This window comes from Saccopteryx leptura, chromosome 2, assembly GCF_036850995.1.
Source record: "Saccopteryx leptura isolate mSacLep1 chromosome 2, mSacLep1_pri_phased_curated, whole genome shotgun sequence".
Classification (NCBI taxonomy): Eukaryota; Metazoa; Chordata; class Mammalia; order Chiroptera; family Emballonuridae; genus Saccopteryx; species Saccopteryx leptura.
In genome coordinates, this window is record NC_089504.1 from 100,156,476 (window position 1) to 100,182,128 (window position 25,653).

Consider the following 25,653-nt stretch of genomic DNA (forward strand, 5'->3'; position numbering starts at 1 on the left):
GATATCATTTTCAAACCAAAAGACATGACTATTTACTTTTATATTGCCTTCTACTATTGTTTCCTTTTATAATTGTAGCTCTTACATTTAGATGTATCATTCATTTTGAGTTAATTTTTGTACATGGTGTGAGGCAGGGGGTCCAATTTTTTTATTTATTTTTGTTTGGTTAATAAAAATTATATATATTTAAGGTGTACAACATGATGATTGACATAGGTATCACATTGTGATAATCACATGAAATAGAGTATTATTCAGTCATAGAAAGGAATGCAGCCTGATACACATTACACATACCATGCTACAGAGCAAAATGATTCCCAGAGTCAAGCTAATTAATATATTATCTCTCCACATGGTTACTATTCATGATGATCTGTTTTGATCTTTATGTTCTTTTTTTTTTTTTTTAAATTTTTTTTTGTATTTTTCTGAAGCTAGAAACAGGGAGAGACAGTCAGACAGACTCCCGCATGCACCCGACCGGGATCCACCCGGCACGCCCACCAGGGGCGATGCTCTGCCCACCAGGGGGCGATGCTCTGTCCCTCCGGGGCATCGCTCTGCCGTGACCAGAGCCACTCTAGCGCCTGGGGCAGAGGCCAAGGAGCCATCCCCAGCGCCTGGGCCATCTTTGCTCCAATGGAGCCTTGGCTGTGGGAGGGGAAGAGAGAAACAGAGAGGAAGGAGGGCGGGGAGGGAGGTGGAGAAGCAAATGGGCACTTTCTCCTATGTGCCCTGGCCGGGAATCGAACCCGGGTCCCCCACACGCCAGGCCGACGCTCTACTGCTGAGCCAACCGGCCAGGGCTTATGTTCTTTTCTTAAGCTGCAAATATTTTGAGAACAAAGACAATTTCTTTTTTTTTTTTTAATTTTTATTTACTTATTTTAGTGAGAGAGGAAAGAAGAGAGAGAGACAGAAAGAGAAACTGAGAGGGAGACAGAAACATCTATCTGTTTCTGTATGTGTTCTGATCAGGGATTAAAGCAGAAACAACTGCACTTCAAGAGATGCTCCAACTAATGAAGCCATCTGGACAGGGCAAGAGAGCAAGGTTTTCTATTTGCTCACCACTGTTTCTGCAATCTCTTATACTAATTCTGAGTATAAGTACAAATGGAGGAATAAATGAGACCAGGTACAAACTTTTACTTTGAAAATCAGCTTACAATTTATAAAACAATAAATCTAGACCATATGATTCTATGTGAGTCTTCAAGTCTTGTTCATCAAATTGTATGACTTTTTTCCTCTACTGGGAGAGTTTAGTAACAATGATTATGTATCCTTTAATAACTGGTCTAAGACTGGACAACTACGTAATTTGAGCTTGAGAGCTCTCTGGCAAAGCCTACTGTTTTTCTAGAGCATGGTACCTTTGAATAATTCCATTTTGTGGCAGAGTCAAAAATAATAATCATTTCTCACAATTGAAGACTTTTCAAACACCATAAGTGACTGTACTTTCGGTCACGTTGGACATAGTTCATTTTTAAATTGGCAGTCTCAGAAATGATGATGATTATATAGCAAATGCAGCTTCCTCTGAAAACCCCAGAAACATTTATGGAAAAAGCTATATTTTTATTGTAGCCTTTTAAAGGAGCAGAGGGATGAGTAATTGTTTTTTCAAATAACCATTTCTTTAGGATCCGTGAGTTAGATGATTCTTGTATATTTCAGCTATGTATAATATTTTAGATTTACTGTGGCCCTGGTCATTATGATGGGCTGTGTGAGTCCTTCTCGAGTACAATTTCCATTGCCTCAGAGTATAATTTTATTTCTTTCAATAGAGCCATTTTATAATACATTTTTCATGAAGAATAATATTAATTTGAAAATAGTTGGGCATGAAATATTTGACTTTTAAAAGAGTTAGAATGTTTTTCCTAAATTTGGTTTTTCTAAATGTTAACATGTATGGGCCTTTATTATTTTCCTGCTTTCAAAAACACTGTTTATTCTGGCAAAAAGCCCCGGTGGTACCATGCACACTAGGCAGTGCATCTCTTCACTTGATAGAGAGGGGAACGGCTTAGAGGACAGGTCTCATGAATAAACTGCAGTTTCTGTGCTATGAAAATCTGTAGAAAAAGAAGAAACTCTTCTATTTTACATTTCACTCACTATCCTTTTTTTTTTTTTTTTTTTTTTTACAGAGGCAGAGATAGACAGGGACAGACAGGAACGGAGAGAAATGAGAAGCATCAATCATCAGTTTCTCATTGCACGTTGCGACTTCTTAGTTGTTCATTGATTGCTTTCTCACATGTGCCTTGACCGTGGGCCTTCAGCAGACCGAGTAACCTCCTGCTGGAGCCAGCGACCTAAGGTCTAAGCTGGTGAGCTCTTTGCTCAAGCCAGATGAGCCCGTGCTCAAGCTGGCGACCTCGGGGTCTCGAACCTGGGTCCTTCTGCATCCCAGTCCGAAGCTCTATCCACTGCGCCACCACCTGGTCAGGCCACTCACTGTACTTTTAATGCCAAAATTGGACTTTAAAAAGAACAAATTAAAAGGGAAAACAGTGGGTCAACTCCACTTGTGAATATAGATGCTGAAACTCAAAAACTACAAAGTGTTTGAATCAAATTCAAAATCAAATTAGAATACAATCCTGCTTGACCGAATAGGATTACCCCAGGAGTGTAAAAATGATTCGACGTGTACAACAAACTCATTATGTAAACATATTAAAGAATTGCATAATTCTATCAACAGGTTTAAAAATAACAGTTGAGTAATTTTTAGTTATTTGTAACATAAAATAGGTTTAGAAATAAGCTGCTAAAATGTAATAAAGGTGATTCATCAAAAATCTACACATTGAATTGCTAAGCATATTAAAATGTTTAGCAATGGACATGTGGACCATGACTGCAGGGCTCGCAAAAATCACCATTAAACAGCATTTTTTTTGGAAGCTCTGGGTAAAGTAAAAAATAAGAAAGACAAAGAAGTAAGTTACACCAATGTTAGGAGAGAAAAATCAAAATTTACTTTATTTGTAGGTGCTAGGATGGCAGGCTTGGAAATATAACAGACCAAATTAAAAAATAAGAAAGGAAACAGAACTATTGAATTAAAAGAAAGAGATTATTTGATTTAGATGTTTTCGCTAAATCTATGTACTCTAGTTGACCAATGTCACCCCATTAAAAGTAATTGTCTAAATAAAACTATAAAAAAGAGCTTATTTTGTACACAAAATAAATAAATAAAAAGCAATAATTTAAAAAATAATACTAATAAACAGAAATTAAATAAAAACTACTCCACTTACAATAAAAATGGAAGCTATAAAATAAATGGGGATGGATTTCACGACACAAGTTACAACATAAAGACTATTACAGAGCCTCACAGGCTATACAGGACAACATGAGCTGCAGGGATGTGCAGCCTCTCGAAGGTGGAATACTGGTGGCTGAGGCCAGATAGTTCACACTGGATTCGGCAGATGGTAGAAAAACTGCGGAGCTGGAAAAGCATTGGGCCATTTTGTTTAATACAGTCTCACAATGGTGGACAAGCACACTGGCAAGGGAAACCACCTCTCAGGCAAACAAACAGCAAAACGGCCCCTCACAGTGGTGGGCGGCCAGGCAATCCATGTATCCGCAATCCACAATCTCCTTCAAGCACAAGCACCCATAGCCCTATATAGGCCACACACACATGTGACACTGCCACATGTCATGCACTAATAAGGCAAAGGGCTTGCAGCTGGTTACCTTGCGAGCAAGCCTTAACACGGCTGCCCCACAGAAGGTTCTGTGAGTCTCCCGGCTCTGCCCTCCTGTGTGGCCTTCCTCCCATTCAGCCACTTTCAGAGGCAGAAGAGAGACAGTAACTTCTGGATGCTTACCCAGATGGGCCAGGCAGACCTTTTCCCAAAGTTCCAGCACAATCCCCCAACATCCTTTTGGCCAGAACTGGGTCACAGGTCCACTTTGAACCAATCTCTGGAAAGAGGTATAGGATTAGACAAATTAGGGCGACTCTGGAGCAGAGTAGGGGGGTCAATGTCTCATCAAGACCAGGGCAGGCAGCTCTGTTTCCTGAACAGGCTTGGAATTTTATTGGTAAGGAGGAAGTGGAAAGAGAGAACGGTTGGGTGAAAATCAGTCATTAATTTGGGAGGAAACAAAGATGGATCCGTACCTTGTTTTACGTAAATAAATCCCAGAGGATTTAAATAGCTAATGGTAAAACAAACCCGCAACAGCATTAGAAGACAATGGAGATGAACCTGTATCTAACAGTGGGGCGAGGAAGATGTTCTCAAGGAGCAAGGGAACCTCAACGGGCAGAGAGGCAGCTGGTGACAGATTACCACAGAAGTTAAACACTTCTATACAATAAAAAAGTATTAAAAAGAGTCACATAACAAATGATGGACAGACATGGTGGTAAAACATTTGTGATATATTTGAACAAAAATTCAATTATGCTCATCTATGAGGAATTTCTGCAGAAAAAGGAAAAAAACAAGGATCCAATTGAAAAAAATATCAAAGAATATGAATAGACAAGAGAAAATCCCCACGCTAAGGAAACGTAAAAACTCTTAGCTTCATTAGTAGCAGGAAAATTAAAATGAACTCAACAAAATACCCATGTTTTCATCAAATTCTAACAATGAAAAAGAATGGTGAAAGAGAAACAGGTGCTGTTGCTTTACTGATGGGACTGTGCATGCTGCCACTTGTAGGGGGTGTTATCTGGTAGTGCCTGTTAACTCTATGATGTAGAAACAATGTAATTTCCAAAAATAAAGAACCAACACATAGAAATACATTTCCAAAAATTTTTCTGAGCATTTTTTTTATAATAGATAATAGCAAAACACAGAAAGCCACCTGAACGCCCATCCCTGCTGAAAGAGTGAAGCCACATGCCTGCTGTGGATCTGTACCTCACTGTGGCCATGTATAGACCCTACTAGAGAAGGCAGTGGTGGTGGCAGAGATGTCCCAAATTCCTCAACAAATCCACGCAGAGCAACTAGTATAAAAAAAAAAATCACTACGCATGGACGGCATCTACAACAAAACTGAGCGATCCACCCGTTGTCCTCCAAACCCCGAATACCACTGGCGAGTCAGACCACGATAACAAAGGGGCCAGTGTGCTACAGGCTGCTGTGCAGGAGGCAGAGGAGGGAAGACAGGGTATTCTGGGGCTGGATGACCCAACATGAACGCCAGCAGGTTCTTCCTGGCGGACCCTCAGGCCATCGGACAGTTTCCCAGGTGTTGGTTCACAGATGAGTGCAAGGGGCCTGGAACAGCTGACCGCAACTGAGGTAACAGTGTGGGGTTGAGTGTCCTATGAATTCTTGACACCAACCTGCTGAGACGCCCCTCCCAAACAAACCCGCGGGAAGGCTCCTGCCACTTTGCTCCAGACATTCTGCCATCGATGTTCACGAGGGCAAGTGACCTATAGTTTTTCTTTTTACAATGACTTTGGTTTTGGTAGCAAGGTCATCTGGGCTTCATAAAATGTTTTGGGGATTTTCACTGTTCTGTTTTCTGGAGAAGTTTTTTTTTGTAAAATTAGCTTTAGTTTTTCACCAGTGTAGCCATTTGGGCATGGAGCTTTCTTTAAGGGAAGATTTTAAATTATAGTTTTAATTTCTTCCATCATTATGGTATCATCCATGTTTACCCTCTGGGGTCAGTTTTGGTAGGTAGGCTTCGTTTATCTACAGACTGGTCTGCCTTTTAAGAATTTAAATGATTTCAACTTAATGAGTTCTGCATTGTAATTAGCACCTTACGATTTTATAAGCATCTCTAGGACTTTACAGAGGTGAGATGACGCCTTTACATTCCTGATGTAATTTGTGTCTTCCCATTCCTTCACATTGACAATTCTCATTAAGAGTTTAAAGAGTTGGTCCTTTCAAAGAATGAAACATTAATTTTATTGAGTTATTGTATCAGATATTTATTTCTGTTATGTTGATTTTTGCTCTTCCCTTCCTCCAACTTTGTCTCCTTCCCCTCATTTTTTAAAAAATTGGGTGTTCTTATTCTGAGTTCTTTAAGTGGATCCTCGAGTCATCGATATTTAATAGTCTATATTCTGACTTTGAGTATTTAATTTTCCCTTTAAGAGTCTCTAACTATAACCCACAATTTTTTTATTATCGTTTAGTTCAAAATAATTTCTAATTTTCATTGAGGTGTTTACTTTGATCCATGAGTTATCTAGAAATTCATTCCTGACCTTCCAAGTATAAGAAAAATTTCTAGTTACCATTTTCTTATTGTTTTCTAGATTGAGCAAGGATCAGACATATTATTACTCAATACAAAGTTGATCTTTTGACATTTTCTGAGGCTTGCTTTATGGTCAGTTTTTGATGATTTTTGTAAATGGCCCTTGACTTCTAGAAAAGAAGTATATTTTGCATTATTATAAATCAGATCAAGACTTTTTGTTTTTACTTTTTAAAAATCTGTGTTATCTTACTGATTATTTTTTGGTCCAATTTATTGTAGCAATTACTGAGAGATATGTGTAAAAGCTATCTACCCTTTGTGGACTTGCCTACTGCCTTTTGAATTTCTTCTTTTGTTCTATAGATGTTGAAGCAATGATGTTATTATGTGCATAAAAATTAAGCACATACTTAATATACTGATGAGTTGATTCTTTTATCCTTTTCTCTCTCTTTTTTAAACATTAAAAAAAAGATTTTATTTATTCATTTTAGAGATAAGAGAGAGAGAGAGAGAGAGAGAGAGAGAGAGAGAGAGAGAGAGAGAAAGAAGGGAGGAGATCAGGAAGCATCAACTCCCATATGTGCCTTGAATGAGAAGCTGGAGGTTTCAAACCGCGACCTCAGCATTACAAGTTGACGACACTTTATCCCCTGCATCACCACAGGTCTTATCCATTTTTATACAACACCATTTAACCTGTGGTATATGTTTCTCACCACTTTCCTCTTGAAATGTATATGATGTCTCTTTCGAAAACTTCCAACCTTCAATATCCTTATGTTTTAGGACATATTACGAACAATTTTTTTAATCAAAAATTTTTGTCTTTTAATTGGAACGTTTGGCTTATTAACATCTAATTTAATTACTGATATATTTTAGGTCTGCTGTCTTACTATTTGCCACTCACTGTCCATCTGTTCTTTTTCTCTCCCTCTTTTGGGTGAAATGTTATTTAATTCTTACCAGCTTTAAAAGTTATATATTTGATATTTGATTATTTTTATTGTGATTAACTTAGAGATTACAGCAGGTGCGCTAGTCCTACCATATGTATAGTATCAGTTGCTTATATTTTTACCCCTTACTAGGGCAACTCAGGGCCTTAAGGCACTTGAAATCTATTTATTTCCTTCCACATTAATTACTTTATATACACCACCTTCCTTTAGATTCAATCATATTTTTATTCTTTCTTTTCCCCTACATTCCCAAGGTCATGTCTGTTGTCAGTTTCCTTCCTCTGGTGGCACCCGGCTTAATGATTCCTTTAGTGAGTTATTCTGGTGAGAAATTCTTCATTTATGTTTATCTGAATATGTTTCTATTTTATCCCCTATTCTTTTTTTTTTTTTTTTGATAGAGATAGAGAGAGAGTCAGAGACAGGGACAGACAGGGGCAGACAGGAAGGGAGAGAGATGAGAAGCATTAATTCTTTGTTGCAGTACCTTAGTTGTTCATTAATTGCTTTCTCATATGTGCCTTGACCAGGGAATTACAGTAGAGTGAGTGACCCCTTGCTCAAGCCAGTGACCTTGGGCTCAAGTCAGTGACCTTGGGCTCAAGTCAGCGACCTTGGGCTCAAGCCAGTGACCTTGGGCTCAAGCCAGTGACCTTGGGCTTTAAGTCAGTGACCTTTGGTCTCAAGCCAGCGACCATGGGGTCATGGCTATGACCCCACGCTCAAGCCAGCCACCTCGCACTCAAGCTGGTGAGCCTGCACTCAAACCGGGTAAGTCCACGCTGAAGCCAGCAACCTTGGGGTTTCAAACCTGGGTCCTTTGCATCCCTGACCAGTGCTCTATCCACTGCGCCACCGTCTGGTAAGGCTCACCCCTATTCTTGAAGAATATTTTTACTAGGCATACACATCTATTTTGGTATTTAAAAAAAAGATCTTTCATATCATGCCATTGTCTTTTGGCTTCTACTATGTCTATTAGAGAATCAGATGTAATTTTAATTATGGCTCATTTGAAGATAATTTATATTTTTTTCTTTGGATATTTGTATGACTTTATCATTGATTTTCAGTAGTTTCTTCCTGCACTCAGAAATTAGAGTACCTTTGAGTATGTTTGTAAGTGTGTGTGTTTAGTACTGTTTGGGGTTCTTAAGACTATTTAAATCTGTGCTTGAGATCTGTCTTGGCTAAGTTTTTAAGAAAGCAGATTCTGAGGTAAAGCAAGGTAAGTCTCTGGCCAGGGAAGAGCACAAGTGAAGTGGGAGTCAAGGACGCCAGCGCCAGACGGCGACAGCGCTGACTGCAGCTCAGCAGAGGGACAAGAGGGAGGCTCATTTTTCCAGGGTAACAGCCGGCAGGCTGAGCAGACAACCCTGCCTCAGAACAGAGCAGGGAGAGAGTTTATTTGCTGGTGCTCTTATTTATTGTCTCCCATTATCCAAGTTCCCCTTGTTTGTGAGTCTGACACCCCCGCACTTCCGAGAATGTCGCCCCAGAGAAGCTGATGGCAATATCCATCTGCTTGATAAGCAGCGGGAAAGCCAGAGCCTCTGAGAGTCTGGTCAGGCTGCGCCTGGGCACCGGGGCTGTGGTGGTTCCCACCACACTGCAGAAGCCACACAGAGAGGCGGGACTCACCCAGGTGTGATGCCACGTTGGTCTGGCTGCTGGAGGTGACATGCTGGTAGCTGTGGCTGCAGCAGAGGTGGCAGGAGCCAGGACAGAAATAAATGACTCTGACAAGGGGCATAAACTGCGCTCAATAAAATGTCTTCTACCAGTTTGGGGAAACTACCAGCTCTTTATACTGCTGCTGCAGGCTGTGCCTGCTGCTGCAGCCAGTGTGCTCGTCTCTCTTACCATTTCTTCTCTATTTCTCCTGGCTTTCTTTTTGCACTCTACTGGGAATCTCTTTTTCTGAGCTGTGCTCCTGTTTCTCCTTCGCTGTTAAGCCCATTTATTTGTGTGATACTATCAATAATTCCATTCTTCAGTTTTAAAATGCCTGTTGTTTCTCTTCAAAAGTTTCCAGTTGTCTGCCAGGATCTTTTAATCTTGCTCTGAATCTGATGGAACATATTAAAGGTAGTGACGTAATAAAGTCTGTGACTCAAGCTGGAATTGAGAGTCCGTTGAGACATTATCGTTAATTTTGTTGGGTGTGATAATGGTTAGGCTGTCAGAATTATATACGGAAACCCTCAGAAGTAAAATGGTTATTATGCTTGATATTTGTTTTAAAATGCCACCCCTAAGTGTGTGTGTGCATGTGTGTGCATGTGTGTGTGTAATTGTTGAAGATAAGTAATTTGTATGTGGAGGTCCACTAAGCTCTCCTCTCTTTGACGCACACTTAAATCTTTCCAAAATAGACAAGTTTTTTAAAGGCTGGTTCTGATGACTCCATTTTTGGTGGGGAGATTTTACGAGTTTACTGCTAGTTCCTATTGCCTTTCTTGGTTTGCATTCCTGCCCTTTTGTCTCGTTGGCGTCTGATTGTTCCTGATGGAGGGTCAAGTGCTGTGTATGACGAGCAGTAGGAAAATGGGAGGCCTCATCTGACGTTATCATCTTCCAGGAAGAATTTAGGCTTTCCCCCAGCTGACTGCGGGGACCCGGGCAGCTCTGATACACCGTAATCCAGTTTCCAAAATGATTTGAGCTGGGATGCAGTCTCTACACCAGATGGTTAGTCTGGTCACCCTGTCCCCTAGCATACACCTTTCATGATCCTCCCCCCACCCCAGAGTGTGGTTGGCTTGTGAGATCTTCCTCTGCCTGGGGTTCCTGAGTCCCAGTTGTTACACTCCCAGCACTGAAAGGCTCTCCGGAGCTATGATTGCTCCGGTTACCTCCTGACAGAGTTTGGAATTGGCAAACCTCTCTGGAAAGAGTGGACTCAGAGGCTGCGGCCACGCCTGCATCCTTCCTCTAACTCTCAGATCTCACCCCGCAATTCTGTGTCAACTTGTTTTTTTCTTTGGTGCCTTCAAAGTGATTGTTTCCATAAAAAAAAATACTTGCCTGCAGTCATAGTTGTTGTCGAGGAGGGTGTGCTGTGTGTCCCCTCCTCTGATGGCTATCCCCTCGTCTCGACCCCCTTGCTGTGTGGTGTTTGCTGGAGGCTGCCTGGGTCGGGATGGGCCCCCAGTTCTGGTTATGCACAGACACAGTCCTCACAGCCCTGACAGCTGGCTGACACTGACGAAGCTCCTGATGGCCCAGCCATGTACCCCAGTGTTCGCATCTGACCAGGCTGTTTATGGAGAATGAAGGGGCTGCATCTGAAAACAGAGCATGTGGCTGCCCTCACCAGGGCCCCCTGGGCTTAGATAAAATGTTTGCAGCTGGGGAGGGATCTGACCGAGAACCCTGAAATCATGAAGAACAGCTGAGGAAACGGACCACCCACCACGATGACTCTACTTTGCCCAAATTATGTCTTTCAATAGCCCCTTTTGCATACTTCTAGGGGGTGTAACTTGGTCTATAACACTGAAAGCACTTGAGCCCCCACTCTGGAATTTTGGGGGAGTGAATATGTAGAAGGGCCTGGAGTGCAGAGCTGGTCAGATCCCTGAGCTTGGGCCCTGGGACTCTGCCACAACAACACAGTCTTTCCCCTGCTTGTGAGTGTGATTGACCCAGTGACCAGGGCGGCTGTGTCCAGGCCCTGCCTAGTGAGTGTGATGTCACCCAGTGACAGGGCGACCATGTACAAGAAAGAGAGACACCCACCACAATCTTCAAAGGGTCACAGATACAGGCTCAGAGCTGATATGGACATAACCCACAACTGGGATTCATGGGGAGGGTGTTAGCGGACAAATGAGGTTTTGGTTCGTGTCTTTTTCCCAGTGAGCCCAGTGGCTCTGAAACCCCATGTTCTGGTAATTTTTCTTATTTCTGAATGCACAGAAGATAGAAATACTCAACCATTGGTTGAATCCCTAGATTTATTTTCTTATGGGGGAGGGGGGTGAAGGGAGGGCCACTCTGCTGGAAATGATCACATGGAAACCTCTGGAATCCCCTCTCCATGTAAAACCCCAATCAGTGCAGAGTCTCTGAGAGAACTGCAAAGGTGAGTGCACTGCGGGAAACTTGCACAGTGTGGAGGGGAGGTGATGACCCCGACTCCTCTCCTTTTATTGCCCAGGGCAGAAGACAGATGGTTCTTAGAGAGTAAGAGCAACCTGTCATGAAGTAATCCTGTATGTCGATGACTCTTCAAGAGATGGTCTCTTCTTCCGAGCAGTCAACACAACTGACACCTGGTTTGCACCTTTCATCCTGGCTACTGCTTTGTCGTGACTCAAATAAATAAAAAGCACAGACTTCCGGGCACGGGAAACACAGTACCTCTTCACTGTCTTGGGCTATGGAACTGGGAAACTGAAACTACATTTTCCAGACTCCTTTGCAGCTCAGATTCAGGAGATAAATGGGTTTCATTTCTGTTCACTGGAGTGGGATGTGGCCGAGTATGGCCCACGGACTAGATCTGGTGGGGCATCTGGTTCTGTGAACAGGAGCACAGAATGCTCATTTGTTTACATATAATTTGGGCTGCTTCGCACTGTAATGGTCCCATTGAGTAGCTGTGACAGAGACTTACTCTAGCGCCCACAGAGCCAACAATACTTACTCTCTGCCCCTTTCCTGGAAGAGTTTGCTGATCCCCGGTCGGGAGCTGGACTGAAAGCCAGAGCTGAGGCTGAACCTGTTCACTGTGGTTTCTGTCTTTGTTTCAGTCCCCTCCAAGAGTTCCCGCAGTGTTCATCTTCCGGTTTCCCGCACACCAGGAATGTCACTTCATGATGTGCTGGGGCGTTGGACCCACAGCTCTGAGCTGAGTCTGGTGTGGTTCCAACAATGATCTTGCAGGCAGTAATCACCCACTGAGCCCAGTCTTATTGTTCTGAAAGGCATTCCAAGAATTCTAACCTGAAACCTATTCCTTTAATGATTTTTAAAACACTTAATTTTAAGTACCCTAAACCTTTTCCAGATTAAATACCTGGAATTCTTATATATTTATTTATTTATTTGTTTGTTTGTTTAGTTTCCTGAACTGAATCCTGACTGCTCCATGCCTCCAGACTGTGCACCAGTTATTGGCATCTAACCAAACACGACAGTTCTTTACAAATGTCAATCATTTACAATTGATAACATAAACGTATGCGTTAACTGTAGAAATCAGAGACAAACCCATCACATGTCTTTATTTAATAAGCTAAAAGGTGAAGATGAACTGTGGGTCAAAGTCCTACTAGGTTTGTTGGAAACCCAGGAGTGGCCTTACTAGAAACATCATAGGGCAGCTCTTCCTATCTCTGCAGGGCCGGCCCCCCATTGGCTCGCTTCTGCCCTGGCCGGAGTTTCCAGTTTCCCAGGTACAGAAGGACCCCCTAGGAGAAACCTGCCTGACTGCCTGGTGGAGCTCCATCAGCCTCTAGGGCCTGTTGCACAAGAGTAGAGGTAGATAAAGAAGAAAGGTATTCTCTTATGTAACTTGGTTTCCTCATTAGGTCACCCCTGACGGCAGGGCTTGGTGTGCTGAATGAGGAGTAACAGGTCTGAGAGAAACGCCAGCTCCCTCCAGAAGACAGCTGAGGGTGACAAGCTGGAAGTCAATTAAGACAGGATCGCATCATGGCTCCCAGCGCTGGGAGGCCATCCGTCCTACCCTTTATTAAGATGATCTGATTTTGTTTCCAGGTTGCCCCTGGGGCAGCGCTCATGTTGGGTTACATACAAAAGCCTGGGTCAGTTCTCCTGGGGCTGGGCTATTCCGCACACTCACTAGTGTGGGCAAGCTCTGCTCCTGTCCCCGAGTCAGAAGACAGGTCCCCTTACCTGTCACGCTGCTCAGTCACTGGGTGATGGACTGAGGGCCTTCAGAAACTCTGGGACCCATTCATTCCATTGTGGTATACAAATATGTGAGCTAAAGTTCCAGAATCTAGATATCATTGTGTTTCTCCCCTTTCTTTTTCTCTCATTCTATCTTCCCATCCAACTTCCAGGGTTGCTTTATAGCTTTAGGGTGAGAACGAGTGAATTCCTCGAATGTCATTACTAGAAGAAGGAAAACAAAACAAAACAGAACATTAGTTCCTGGAAGTAGGAATAGCAGGTTGGCCTGTAATCTGTTAGCACAGAATCTATACCAAACCCGACAGCTGGTGCTTATACCTTGGGAAACATAGTAATGGGAATCTACCATGTGCTAACTTGGAGATAAAAACCTGCATGTAGCATATTCTAGAAGAGAGATTGCCAAAGAGATTGTTGATCTACCGGGACACATGTGAGCTGCTGACTGGACATGGTTTTCAAGAAAGAGGAGAAAATGAGTTGACAGGTAATTTATATACAATGATGGCAAAGTGGCAATTGCCACCGCCCACCCCATCGATTTCCTTGGACACACAATTTGAGCGACGGACTAAAACTTTTCCCTAAGCAACAGAAAGAGGGATCCTGGGAACCTTAGCATGAATGAGGGGAGCTGAAGACGAGTAGAAGAGAAGATTTCATCTTATAAATGCCATGACACTGTTCTTAAATGATTCTTGATCATTTCTCCCGTGGCCTGGGAGGGTGTTCCGGCTGTTTAATGCTGTATTTTTGTAAGACACGTTCAACCAGAGGGTCAGAAGCACAGTGGGGCAGACTGGACATTAATCATTTGACTTTGTTTTGTGAGATGTGGGTAAAGCGTCACATCTTGTACTCAGCTCCTGAGGATTTAACGTCTGGAGCTGCAGTCACAACCCATATTGCTTCCAGGTAACATTATGCGAACTCATGACTATAAACAGGAACTGTTCTGTTTAAAGGATGCAGTGTTGTTTAGTTCAAAGCATCTAAAAACACACTTGTTTGGTTTCTCTGTCTCACCGGGGCACTGATGGTGATCGTCCTGTGTAGACAATGCAAACTGTTCTGAGCATGAGCAGTTTGGCTGGACTGGTTCCCATCTTGTTTTCTGCTGCTTGGGCAAAACTTTCTGGATTTGTCCACTTACAATGTTTATTGAACACCTACTGTGTGCTGAGCAAACTCTGAAGGCCCCTGTTCCTTACTGGCTCTTGGAAGAACACAGTGCGCTCCCATCACTCTCCGAGCCGAGCCTCCTGGGCCACGCGCTCCATCGTACGGCAGGCAGAGAGGTGCACTCCGGGCATTTTCTGTGAAACTGCACTGAGCCGGGGAAGGTTGAGTCCACATGGGCGCAAGCTGAAATGGTCATTGTGACGACTTCCATCTTACAGAGATGGGGTATTTGGAAAGGAGGAATTGACTTACTTGCTCCTGGCACAGTGGTCCATCCTGTAAGAAGAAGTCACAAGTAAATGTTCAGCAGTTGTTCCTTTCTGTTTCATTTTTTTCCCTGAACACACACACGTGCACCATACACACCACACACACATGTGACAGATGCACACATATAGCCACACAACACATATATACCACTTGCACCACACATACCATCCACAATCTTTTCCCCAGGTTTCTAAGCCCAGAGCAAGAATTACTGACTAAACAAACTGACTTTTCTTCAAACTCTTTCTAAAAGATATGAAGGTAAATGTGATTTAAACATACATATGCATATATATGCACACACATATGGCCTGGCCTGTGGGCACAGTGGATAGGACATTGGCTCGGCATGTGGACATCCCAGGTTTGAATCCCAGTCAAGGCACACAGAAGAAGTGACCATCTGCTTTTCTCCTTCTTCTTCTTCCCCTTCTCTCTCTCTTCTCCTCCTGCAGCCAGTGACTCAGTTGGTCCGAGTATCGGCCCCAGGCACTGAGGATAGCTTGATTGATTTGAGCATCGGGCCTAGATGGGGTTGCTGGGTGGATCCTGGTTGGGGTGCATGTAAGAGTCTGTCTCACTATTTCCCCGCCTCTCACTTAAAATAAACACACACACACACACACACACACACACACACACACACACACACACACCCAGAACTAAATTGCCAAATGAAAGCTCAGTTCTGCATGAAATCCAGTTGTAAGACAATACACATGATGTCACTCTTTAAGGAATTCTTGAAACCCTTTCAAGATGAGATACAAATAAACATTGGATGTTTGTCACAGATTCCAGAGGTTTCAATACATCTGGGTATTCCAGGAATACTCAGCTTTAATATTGCTTTAGTTTTATGCATGTCTTGACAGAATTCCCTCCCTCCCTCTGCCTTCTCTTCCTTCTCCTCCTCCTCCTCCTCCTCTTCTCCTCTCCCTCTCCCCTTCTTTTTCCCCTCCCTCTGCCTTTCTTATCTCTTCTTCCCTTCAGCCTCCCTTTCTTGGTCCACATGTGACATTTTGGCCATTGCTTTACCCAAAGTCTTTATTCGAGGACTGGGAAGACTGTATTTTGTAAAGATGGTTACACCACTATAAATTCCATCCTGTAAGCTTCTCTTACAATGCAGTCCTGACTTCTTTGGTCCAGAGGGAAGGAATTCCTACCCCTTAAACCCGGGGGAAGCCCTATGTCTGCCTCTACCAACAGAGGAAGTGAGCGATGCTGTGGGACGTTTGGGTCCGGGCTGCAGCAGCAGAATGGCACCTTGACCGGACAGCTTGGTTGGTTGGAGGATCATGCTGCAGTGCAGAGGTTGCTGGTTCCAGTCAGGGCACATACATCACCTACGAGCAGAATGGTTCCCCCCTGGCTCTCTTGGGTGATTGTCTTTGGATTGCATCGCACGTCCATGTGAGGAACCCTAGGCTACGTGGAGAGGCCATGTGTGGGTGCTCAGGCCAGGAGCCCGCAACTTGCATGGACCACCACACCCACCAGGCTGGCTTCCAGGTGGCCCTTCCCCACTTCAAGTGCCCTGTTGGAGTCCCCAGACTCCCTGCTGCTGATCCCTGTCCAAATTCCTGACCCACAGGGACTTGGAGAAGTCATACAGGATGGTGCTAATCTGTTAAATTTGGGGTAGTTTGTCAGGCTGCAATAGATAACTAAGATGGGGGCCTCTCATATCGCAGCCAGGGGAGTGAGCTGCGCTGGCTGTAAGGCCAGAGCTCACCACGCTCAGGGACCTCAGCCCTATCCCCAGCTTCCTCCTTTCCATGCATATCATTCAACACCCCTTCACTATCCTGTGATGGAATTCATACATGATGCTTTCTACCTAGACATATGATCTGCACATATATGTAGGTATTCATAAATATATTTATATCTGTATACCTAGTCATCAGATGAAAAAGTATAGAATGTTGTGGAATTTTGTGCAAAACGTAACAGGGCTTATGGGGAAAAGTCAGGCCCACTCAGGATGCTCAGCACCTGTGGAATCTCGTGATTTCTTTATGACAAAATAAAGGAGCTAAAGGAGAAGCCTTATTGACAATTCTGCAGAAGTTTGAAACATCTTAAATTCTCAATAAACAACAAAACACACTGAAGTATGTCATTTACCTTGACAAGCACAGGAGGTTGGGTGGGTGAGGTGGTGTTTGGAGGAGGAGGAGGAAGAGGGGAGGAGAAGGAGGAGGGGAGGAGGAGGAGGGGGTGGGTGAGGTGGTGTTTGGAGGAGGGGTGTGGCAGGGCCATGTCATTCAGGAAGACACTCATTGGCATGGACAGCAGGGGTTCTGGTCCTGGTTCTGTTCCTTCTTTCTGGCTTGGCCTGGGAATTCCACCGCACCCAGTGTTAGTCATCTCCAAACCCCTGACCGTCATTTTCAGTTGCGTGTAAGGCCGCTGATAACTGTAGCATTTTATTTGATCTTATTTTATTGTTGACTTCAATGGGACTTCTTTGATATTGTGCATCATGAATTCCTGTAGGGGTGATTCTCCTGCAATGTCACATGATCTCAAAGCTGACCTTTGTCATTCATACTTGGATTCTTGTAGACAAAACCAGTGGTCACATTTGCAACTTGGTTGTGGCTACTTCTGTCCTGCAGAACTGCAGTATGTGTCAGGTGTGAGCTCCCGGCAGGGTGCCGGTCTGAGCTGGATGGGGCATGTCTCACCAGCACCACTTGGTGTTACAGATGCACAATGCTAAGACACATCGTGGAAAATGGCTCATTTTTTGCTTATTTGTATTAGGTGCTTTTATTCTCCAAGTTACCTGTCAGAGATTGTGATGTGTTAAAGATGGCTGTAATATCTCTGCCACCCTCCCCCACACCTGAGAGGTAGAGCCCATTTCCCTTCCCTGGGAGCTGAGCTGGACCTGTGATTTTTTGGAGCCTCTGACTTTGAGAAGGCTGGGCTCTCTCACACTTGGGTTATTATGCCTTGGAACCCATCCACAGTCCCGGGAGACACCCAGGTTGTGCATCCCTGAGAGGCCATGTAGACGGCAGCTTGGCACTCTGGCTCATGGCACAGATAAGTGATCAGCTGGCAACATTGGCACTACCCAAGACACCCCAGCCGGGAAGGCCTCCAGGTATATTACCACTACAGATGGGAAAAGCCACCCCATTGATCCTGGCCAGCTGGCAGAATTTTGAACATAAACAGGTTTGTTGTTTTAAGCTACTCTTTTTAGGGTATCTCATTGTATAGAAATAGATAACTAGAACAGCAAGTGAACAGACATTTCTTTTTTTTTTTTGTAGTTTTCCGAAGTTAGAGGTGGGCAGGCAGTCAGACAGACTCCCACATGCGCACAACCGGGATCTACACATCATTCCCACTAGGGGGCGATGCTCTGCCCATCTGGAGCTTTGCTCCAATGTGGCTGGCGCCATTCTAGTGCCTGAGGTGGAGGCCATGGAGCCATCCTCAGTGCCTGGGCCAACTTTGCTCCAGTGGAGCCCTGACTGAAGGAGGAGAAGAGAGAGACAGAGAGAAAGGAGAGGGAGAAGAGTGGAGAAGCAGATGGGTGCTTCTCCTGTGTGCCCTGGCCGGGAATTGAACCTGGGATTTCCACATGCTGGGCCGATGCTCTACCACTGAGCCTACTGGCCAGGGCCCAGACATTTCTTAACAACATGTGTGGTGACAAGAAAGACCTCACTATGGGCCAAGGGGTGACAAAAATGTAATTGGATACTTGTACTTTAGATAAACAAGGTTGGATTTGAAAGAAGGAAGCCAATATTCAGCTGTGTGTGACATTTTAAAATTCTCTCTCACTCTCAAACACACACACACACACACACACACACACACACACACACACACACGAAATCTCTTTGACTAGCCCACCCACAAATGAAAACTGATGACACAGGTGCTGTTTTTGTGACTCAAGTACTACAAATAGTTTTGTCATCAGTAATGTGATTTTCGGAAATGATGACCCACTCTCGGTTAAGTTCCAGGCAAAACAGAAAAAAAAAAATCTTAATTTATTTAATAGATACATTCTTGGACATTTCAATGTGTTTTTATCCTATATAAAGGTGTTCCTTGGCCCTGGTTGTTTGACTCAGTGGTACAGTATGAGCCCAGTGTGTGGATGTCCTGGGTTCAATTCTTGGTCAGGGCACATTGGAGAAACTACAATCTGCTTCCCCACCACTCTCCCTCTATCTCCCCCTTCTCTCTCTCTCTCTCTCTCTCTCTCTCTCTCTCTCTCTCATTCTCTTCCACAGCCATGGCTTGATTGGTTCAAACACATCAGCCCAAGCACTGAGGATGGCTCCATGGAGCCTCTGCCTCAGGTACTAAAAATAGCTTGGTTGCAATTATGGCCCCAGATGGGCAGAACAGCAGCCCCAGGTGGGGGTCACCAGGTGAATATTGATTGGAGCACCTGCAGGAATCTGTGTCTCTATCTCCCCCCTTCTCACTTGGAGAAAAAGAAGAAGAAGAAGAAGAAGAAGAAGAAGAAGAAGAAGAAGAAGAAGAAGAAGAAGAAGAAGAAGAAGAAGAAGAAATCATCCCTTGTTCTTACATGTCAAGAGTTAGATTATTGAATCAGATAAACAGATATTTTCATCTTTGGCAAAATTCGAGTGAGCATTCAAAAGTTCTGTGGTGAAGGACAGTTTGTTACTTTGTAGGAGGCTAGCATTCCTATTTTTTCTTACCAAATTCCAGAAGCACTCCTGCCCCCAATCACCATGGCAGCCAAACCAACCCAGAGACCTTTGGTAAAGTTAGAGATCTGACCTGGAAAGAATGGGTCACACAACCAGATGCTGGGTTTCTCGGACCCCTCAAGGATCCCTATTCTCCTTGGACAGTTGCATGGGCCGGAGTTCACATAGGACTGGAGGTAGATCTGAGACTGCTCTCCTCAGTAAAGCCTGCTTGCAAGGATAACCCTTGGTTAAGTTCCAGGAACTTGGACTTTGGGAGGGATCCCACGATTCCTTAAAATATAGGTGTTCCCTTGTATTGTTAATGTTCAGGGTTTCATGAAGAGGAGCCGCAAAGGAATGAGGCAGCAACAATACTGCAAGTGGAGGACCTCAATCTCTCAAGGATTGAGATGCCTTGGAGAGATCATTCATACAATTTATTAAGCAGATTATGTCATCTTGTGTAAGAAACTAACAAGCAGAATGCAGTGTATAATTTTATTATTTAGTTTTGTGAAACTGATTAGATTTCTCTTGCCCTTTCTGAGACATAACACCACACCATCTGCTGTCTGATTCCTGACCTGCAGAAAGCTCCAGCTGGGTCAAGCACCCATGTCCTTTGGCCTTCCCTGGACGCGCCTGCTTTCAGTCACGTATGCTTGGTCTCAACGTTCACTTCCTCAAGATGGGAACAGAAAGTCACTCAGTGCTTTGGCTTTTCTCCAACACCCTTGTGCCTCACCTATTTGTGCTAACAGTGTGATTTATACTGAGACTTGTTTACCTTCCAGGACTCTAAAATTCTGGTATGTTCTAGGCTGGGGTCATGTGACCAGCCAACAAGAAAAAAACCCTGGGCCCTGAGCCTCTGCTGCTGACAGATGACGTTGCACAGGTTGTCACTGCTTGTGGCTGGAGGAGTTTAAGTGCATCTGGTGTGATTCCCTGAGAGGGAACTCTTGGAAGCTTGTGCCTGGTTTCTTCCAGAAGTTGCCCCAAGGACCTTTTTCCTTGATTGACTTTGAATCCTTTCATATAAAACATAGCAGTGAGCACAGCTGATATGCTAAGTCTTGTGAGTCAAACTGGGGGTGTTCTTGGGGAGCAGGGCACCAGGGGAGAAGCAGTGAGCCTCCCCTTTGCCTGAAGACTTGTAATGTCCTTTCAGGAGAGAGTGGCCTTGCAGGCACGTCTAGTTCCCTGAGCACCCACCCCACCCCAACTCTCTGCTTTCAGCGCTGAAGCTAGACGCGAGTCCCAGCAGGCCCTAAAGGGTGAGGTACAATGTTTACCCACCCGGAGGTGTGATGCACACCCAGAGAACCATGTGACTACTCTGGTTAGTGTGACGGAGACTTGGGGCATACGGGCAGGAGTGGATCTGAAGGACGTGGCGCCTTGGGAGAAGAGACAAGCGTTTGGACCAGACTGGCCTCTGATCACCCATCAGACTGGGGGAATGCTGGCAATGCTCCAGAACGTGATGCTGGGTGTCTGTGGGCACACAGAGTGAGAGGGACGTGAGTAAGGACCGCTGACCCTCGCTCCTCTCACCAAGGGGCGTACGTGTGGCTGCGTCATTGCCATGCCACAGACGTTCGTGTCACCGAGAGCAGCCTGTAGACCTGCAGGCGGAGGGCACTCTGTGACATTTCTGCACCCCTCAGCAGAGTGGCTACTGCATTACATCCCACCCAGCATCTGTGGCTGCTAACTTGCAAAATGCCCCGATGAACCAAAGGGACATTCACTTGTTCCGAGAAAGCCTTTTATGTCTCCTTGTTCATGCCAACACACGTGCCCGTGGCTGGCAGTTGTGTGGCAGGAATCGTACTGGGTCCTCACTGACACAAGTGCTCTGCATTGGCTTCCTGCCAGGAAGTGTGGGCTGGTGTCACTTGCTAGCAGAAGCCTCATGGGAAGCATCCATACTGTCTTGTTACCTTAGCTATAACTATTAATATATCAACATAATATAGTTAATATATCATTTAAAATCCCAACTTGAAATTAGTTAAAAATGTGTATTAAGGAGTCATATGATGTCATAGTTACTTATGCATTTACATATCAGGGATTTTTAGAACCAAACTGTTGAGGTTCTTGGATATATGAAACAGATCATCTTTTATTATGGTCCGTGATCACATAAAGTCTGCCGGCCCATGGAATGAGTAGTGTTAGACTAAGGGAAAATAGCCTACTGAGCTAGGAAGACAGATCGGGATGTCCTGGACCTCACAGCAGGACCTGCTCCAGTGAACTGCTGTGTAGCAAGCATCCCAAACTCAGTGGCGTAAAATGCCAACCATCATTTACTTTGATCACAAATAGGCAATCCGTGACAGTCATCATCTGAAATAATGTGGCATGTTCAGGCTTTTTCATAGCCAATTAAAGGTGTCCTTTTTAGTAAACTCACAGCAGTAGACTAAGAAGCGGTGGCAGAGACCGTGTTGTGAGGAGGACTGCGAGGCCCCATTTATCCTACATCTTGGATTGCTGCACTCACACTCAGCTTAAAACGGTCCATGTAATTTTCCTTAGAAGGGCACTGATCTTTGGAAGGCTGTGGCTTCTGCTTTGGGATATGAGAAATCAATGAGTATATTTTATCTGGGACCTTGGACAGACCTCATGGAGATACCCACCCCCACCCTAAAGTGCACCATAATGTAGTGTGTAAGAAGCCAAGAGTCTGCATGAGATGCTTGGAGGTGTGTGTGTGTAACTCTGTCCAGAGCACTTTAGCTTGAAAATGACTCTAATTTGGTAGGAGTCAATAAATTTATGCAGTACTAAATCAGAGTATAATTGTAAATGCTGGGAAGGAAATAAGTTCTGATATCAAGGAGAATGTCAAGAAATAGGAAACTGTCAAAGAAAGATGAGTGTGGAGAAAAATATTTTTCAAGTACAGAAGACAATTGAGGTAGGAAATGTATGAGGTTGACAATGGGTTGAGGAGGCATGTGATATAAAAATGTCTGCGTCCAGGGTCAAACCCAAGTTTTGGTGCTGACCCTGCTTCCTTTTCTTAGCTCCTATTTCTATATTCCCAGTATGGTTTTATCAAAAATGAGTCCCTGTTCACCAAGCTAAACAAAAATTAAATTGTTGATTCTCATGATCTCGACCCTAAGGCAATTTAAAGTACCTTGTCCTCTAAATCATGTTGTAACTGATGAAGCAACACAGCTGGACGTTAGATGTGTAAGGGCAGGTCCTGGCAGCCAGCGCCATGGTGGTGAGGTCATTGTTTTCTACACATTCATAGAAATCATGTGTCTCTGAATTCACCACGGAATGCGGAGAAGGGAAATCTTTGGCTTAATCTGTGTGTGAATCACCACCCAGGACAAGGTGTTTCCAGTCCCAGAATCTGCAGGGACACGTAGCCCATCTGGGAAGAACTGTCAGTCAGATGGCCAGACCAGATCAGGGCCTCTGTACAGTTCTTTATAGGAAGCCACATTTAAGGAAAAGTCGGTGGTGTTATATATTATATTAAGGGAGAGAGCTGATAACTACAGGTGCTGTTGTATGCACGTGTGTGCAAAACGAGTCTGGGTTATGGGCTGGACCAAACGTGTTTTGGCACAGGAAGATCTTTGACAATTTGTCCAGCACATGTTTAGAGGCAGGTTCAGCTCTGTGGGCAGGAAGGAAGTGGTCGGCGCCCTCTACTGGCTCCCGTAACTCCTCTTTCTGTGATGTCCAGAGCACTTCTGCTCTGCCTCGCACTTGCACCTACCTCCTCACTATGTGCTCCTCTCTACACTCACGTGTCTCCCACAGGAAGCGGACAGTCCTCCCCCACAAATGCCTTCTGCCTGTCCTCACAGAACATGTGGCCATGGTGTTTTCTTCATCTTTTTCTCTTGGGGGGGATGCTTTGGCACCCAACCCATTATTGGTTGGAACTTAAGAAAGTTCTCTGAGAGCCCCATTTAAGAGAAACAATAGAAAATGTAAACTCAGACAGCAATCTGTGGGTTTAGTCAGGATGCATTTCCTACTCATAGAGAGCACAGCCATAAGTGAAAATAGATCCTAGAATCCCTATGAAAATGGGATGTATAAGAAAGATTAGTTACCGCCAGGCCAATTTGGGGGATGGGTGAGCAGTATGTGTCCATATTTAAGGCCGTGAGACACGTGAAACACTGCATGGGAGGAGTTTGGCGACGTTGTGCTTTGTTCACTTTATTTTAACCACAACACCACAGCGGCAGCTCAGATATGACAAGAGGGAATGAATGGTATTCAGTGACCCAAAGGCTCACATATCCCCAAATAATTTCCTTTCTGGATTCCATTTGTATCCGTTGGTACCAGAATTTCCTGGGTTTGGCTGTTAAAGGCTTCAAGTATATTGCAAGTGAAGGATCACTTTAAACCCTTGCCTGTCATCAGTGTATAAGCATGGAAATAGTATTTCCTGTAAGTTGGCGAGGGTGACCCCGGGAAGGGCAGATGGAGCCAAGAACTAGGAGTGGAGAAGGCCACGAAGGCAGCCCTGAGGACTCAAACACTGTGCTGGGGCCTGGGTGCAGCTTGTCCTATGGACGACCCAAGAGAGAGCAGGTGGGGGAGGAAAGACTTGGGAAATGGAAAGAAACTATGGGCACAGATGGGAAGCGATCTAGTCTAGGAACCGTTGTTGATATATATATATATATATTTTTTTTTTTCTGAAGCTGGAAACGGGGAGAGACAGTCAGACAGACTCCCGCATGCGCCCGACCGGGATCCACCCGGCACGCCCACCAGGGGCAACGCTCTGCCCACCAGGGGGTGATGCTCTGCCCCTCTGGGGCGTCGCTCTGCCGCGACCAGAGCCACTCTAGCGCCTGGGGCAGGGGCCAAGGAGCCATCCCCAGCGCCCAGGCCATCTTTGCTCCAATGGAGCCTTGGCTGCGGGAGGGGAAGAAAGAGACAGAGAGGAAGGAGGGGGGGTGGAGAAGCAAATGGGCACTTCTCCTATGTGCCCTGGCCGGGAATCGAACCCGGGTCCCCCGCAAGCCAGGCCGACGCTCTACCGCTGAGCCAACTGGCCAGGGCTGTTGTTGATATTTTAAAACACCTTGAGTGGTGCCCTGGCGAGCCCCCTGTGCAGAAGGATGGGGTAGGAGGGGTGGACAAACACCTGGTCCAGCTCAGCCTAGGTGCCTTCACATACCTGCCTCACCTGCCACGTGGTATGCCTCAAACAGTGTGGAGTATGAAGTGACGAGAAATCGTAAAGAAGCATTCTTATGCTTCAAAATTTTGTCCTGGGCCAAATACTAATCAACAAAATTGTTGTTGGTGCCTGGCGAAGCTGAGATTCTAGCAATAAAAGTATACGCATACATACACGTCATGCATGTGAGGACGTTACATACCAGGGCCAACTGGACTGTAGAATGCCAAGGGGATCCAGGCCAACTGAGCGTCCCTGTGGATTTCAGCTCTAGTTGGACCTGGTACAGTGACCATCAGGGGTGTGAGAGTGTCTCTGGTGTGTCACGGGGCAGCCAGTCCCTCTGAAGAGGTCCCACGGGGTATGTGAAAGGCGCAAGGTGGGAGCAGAGGAAACCAGGAGAGGCTTGAGAACCAGAGAAGCCTGGTTCCAATCCCCATTCTGTGGCCCACAGGCTTTGGGCAGTGGTGATGTCCCTGAGGCCCAGGTTTATCATCAAGAATGGAGATGGCGTCCCCTCGGCAGGGTCTGGCGAGTGTCAGATGTGATGTACCTCCTGTGCCCGCCGTGTGGGGAGCGCTCTGTGACCGGAAGTCAGGAGGGCATGCTGACTCCACTCTGCTCTCACCTTTCATTTCCAGTTTTTCCAGTTTTCAAGCAGCTAAATGGGCCAAGGATTTATTGGTAAATGTCGCAAATAATTAGTAATTTTTAAGGTTCACAAGTTGAGATTTCCTCAACTCCCACCCCATTGCCCTTTTAAAAAAACAAACAGAACACAATATAACACTTTATCTGACAAGTTATACAGTCTCATTGTAAAGATCAAAGCAATCAGAAGCCAACAGAGTAAAATTCCTATTCTTGGAAACCTCTTTGTTACGCAGCCTTCGAAAACGTTTCCTGGGCCTCGATCTACCTGTACAAGGGCACACACATGGGTCATCTTTACAACTATCGGACCGTACAATGCATAATATCTCATGACTCTATTTTTAAAAACTATAGCTTGGAGAATGTTTTCAAATGTGAGTCTGAAAACCTCTCCCTTATTATTTTGAGGAGTGGACTAATATTCTGTCGTATGATATATTCATATCATTTTTCATTTAACCTTTTAACCTTTTACTTCTTAAAGAACTTTTTAATTGTTTGCAATGTTTTAATACCACAGTGTTTGTGGTCAGTATTTTTGTGAATATCCAAGGCTAGATAC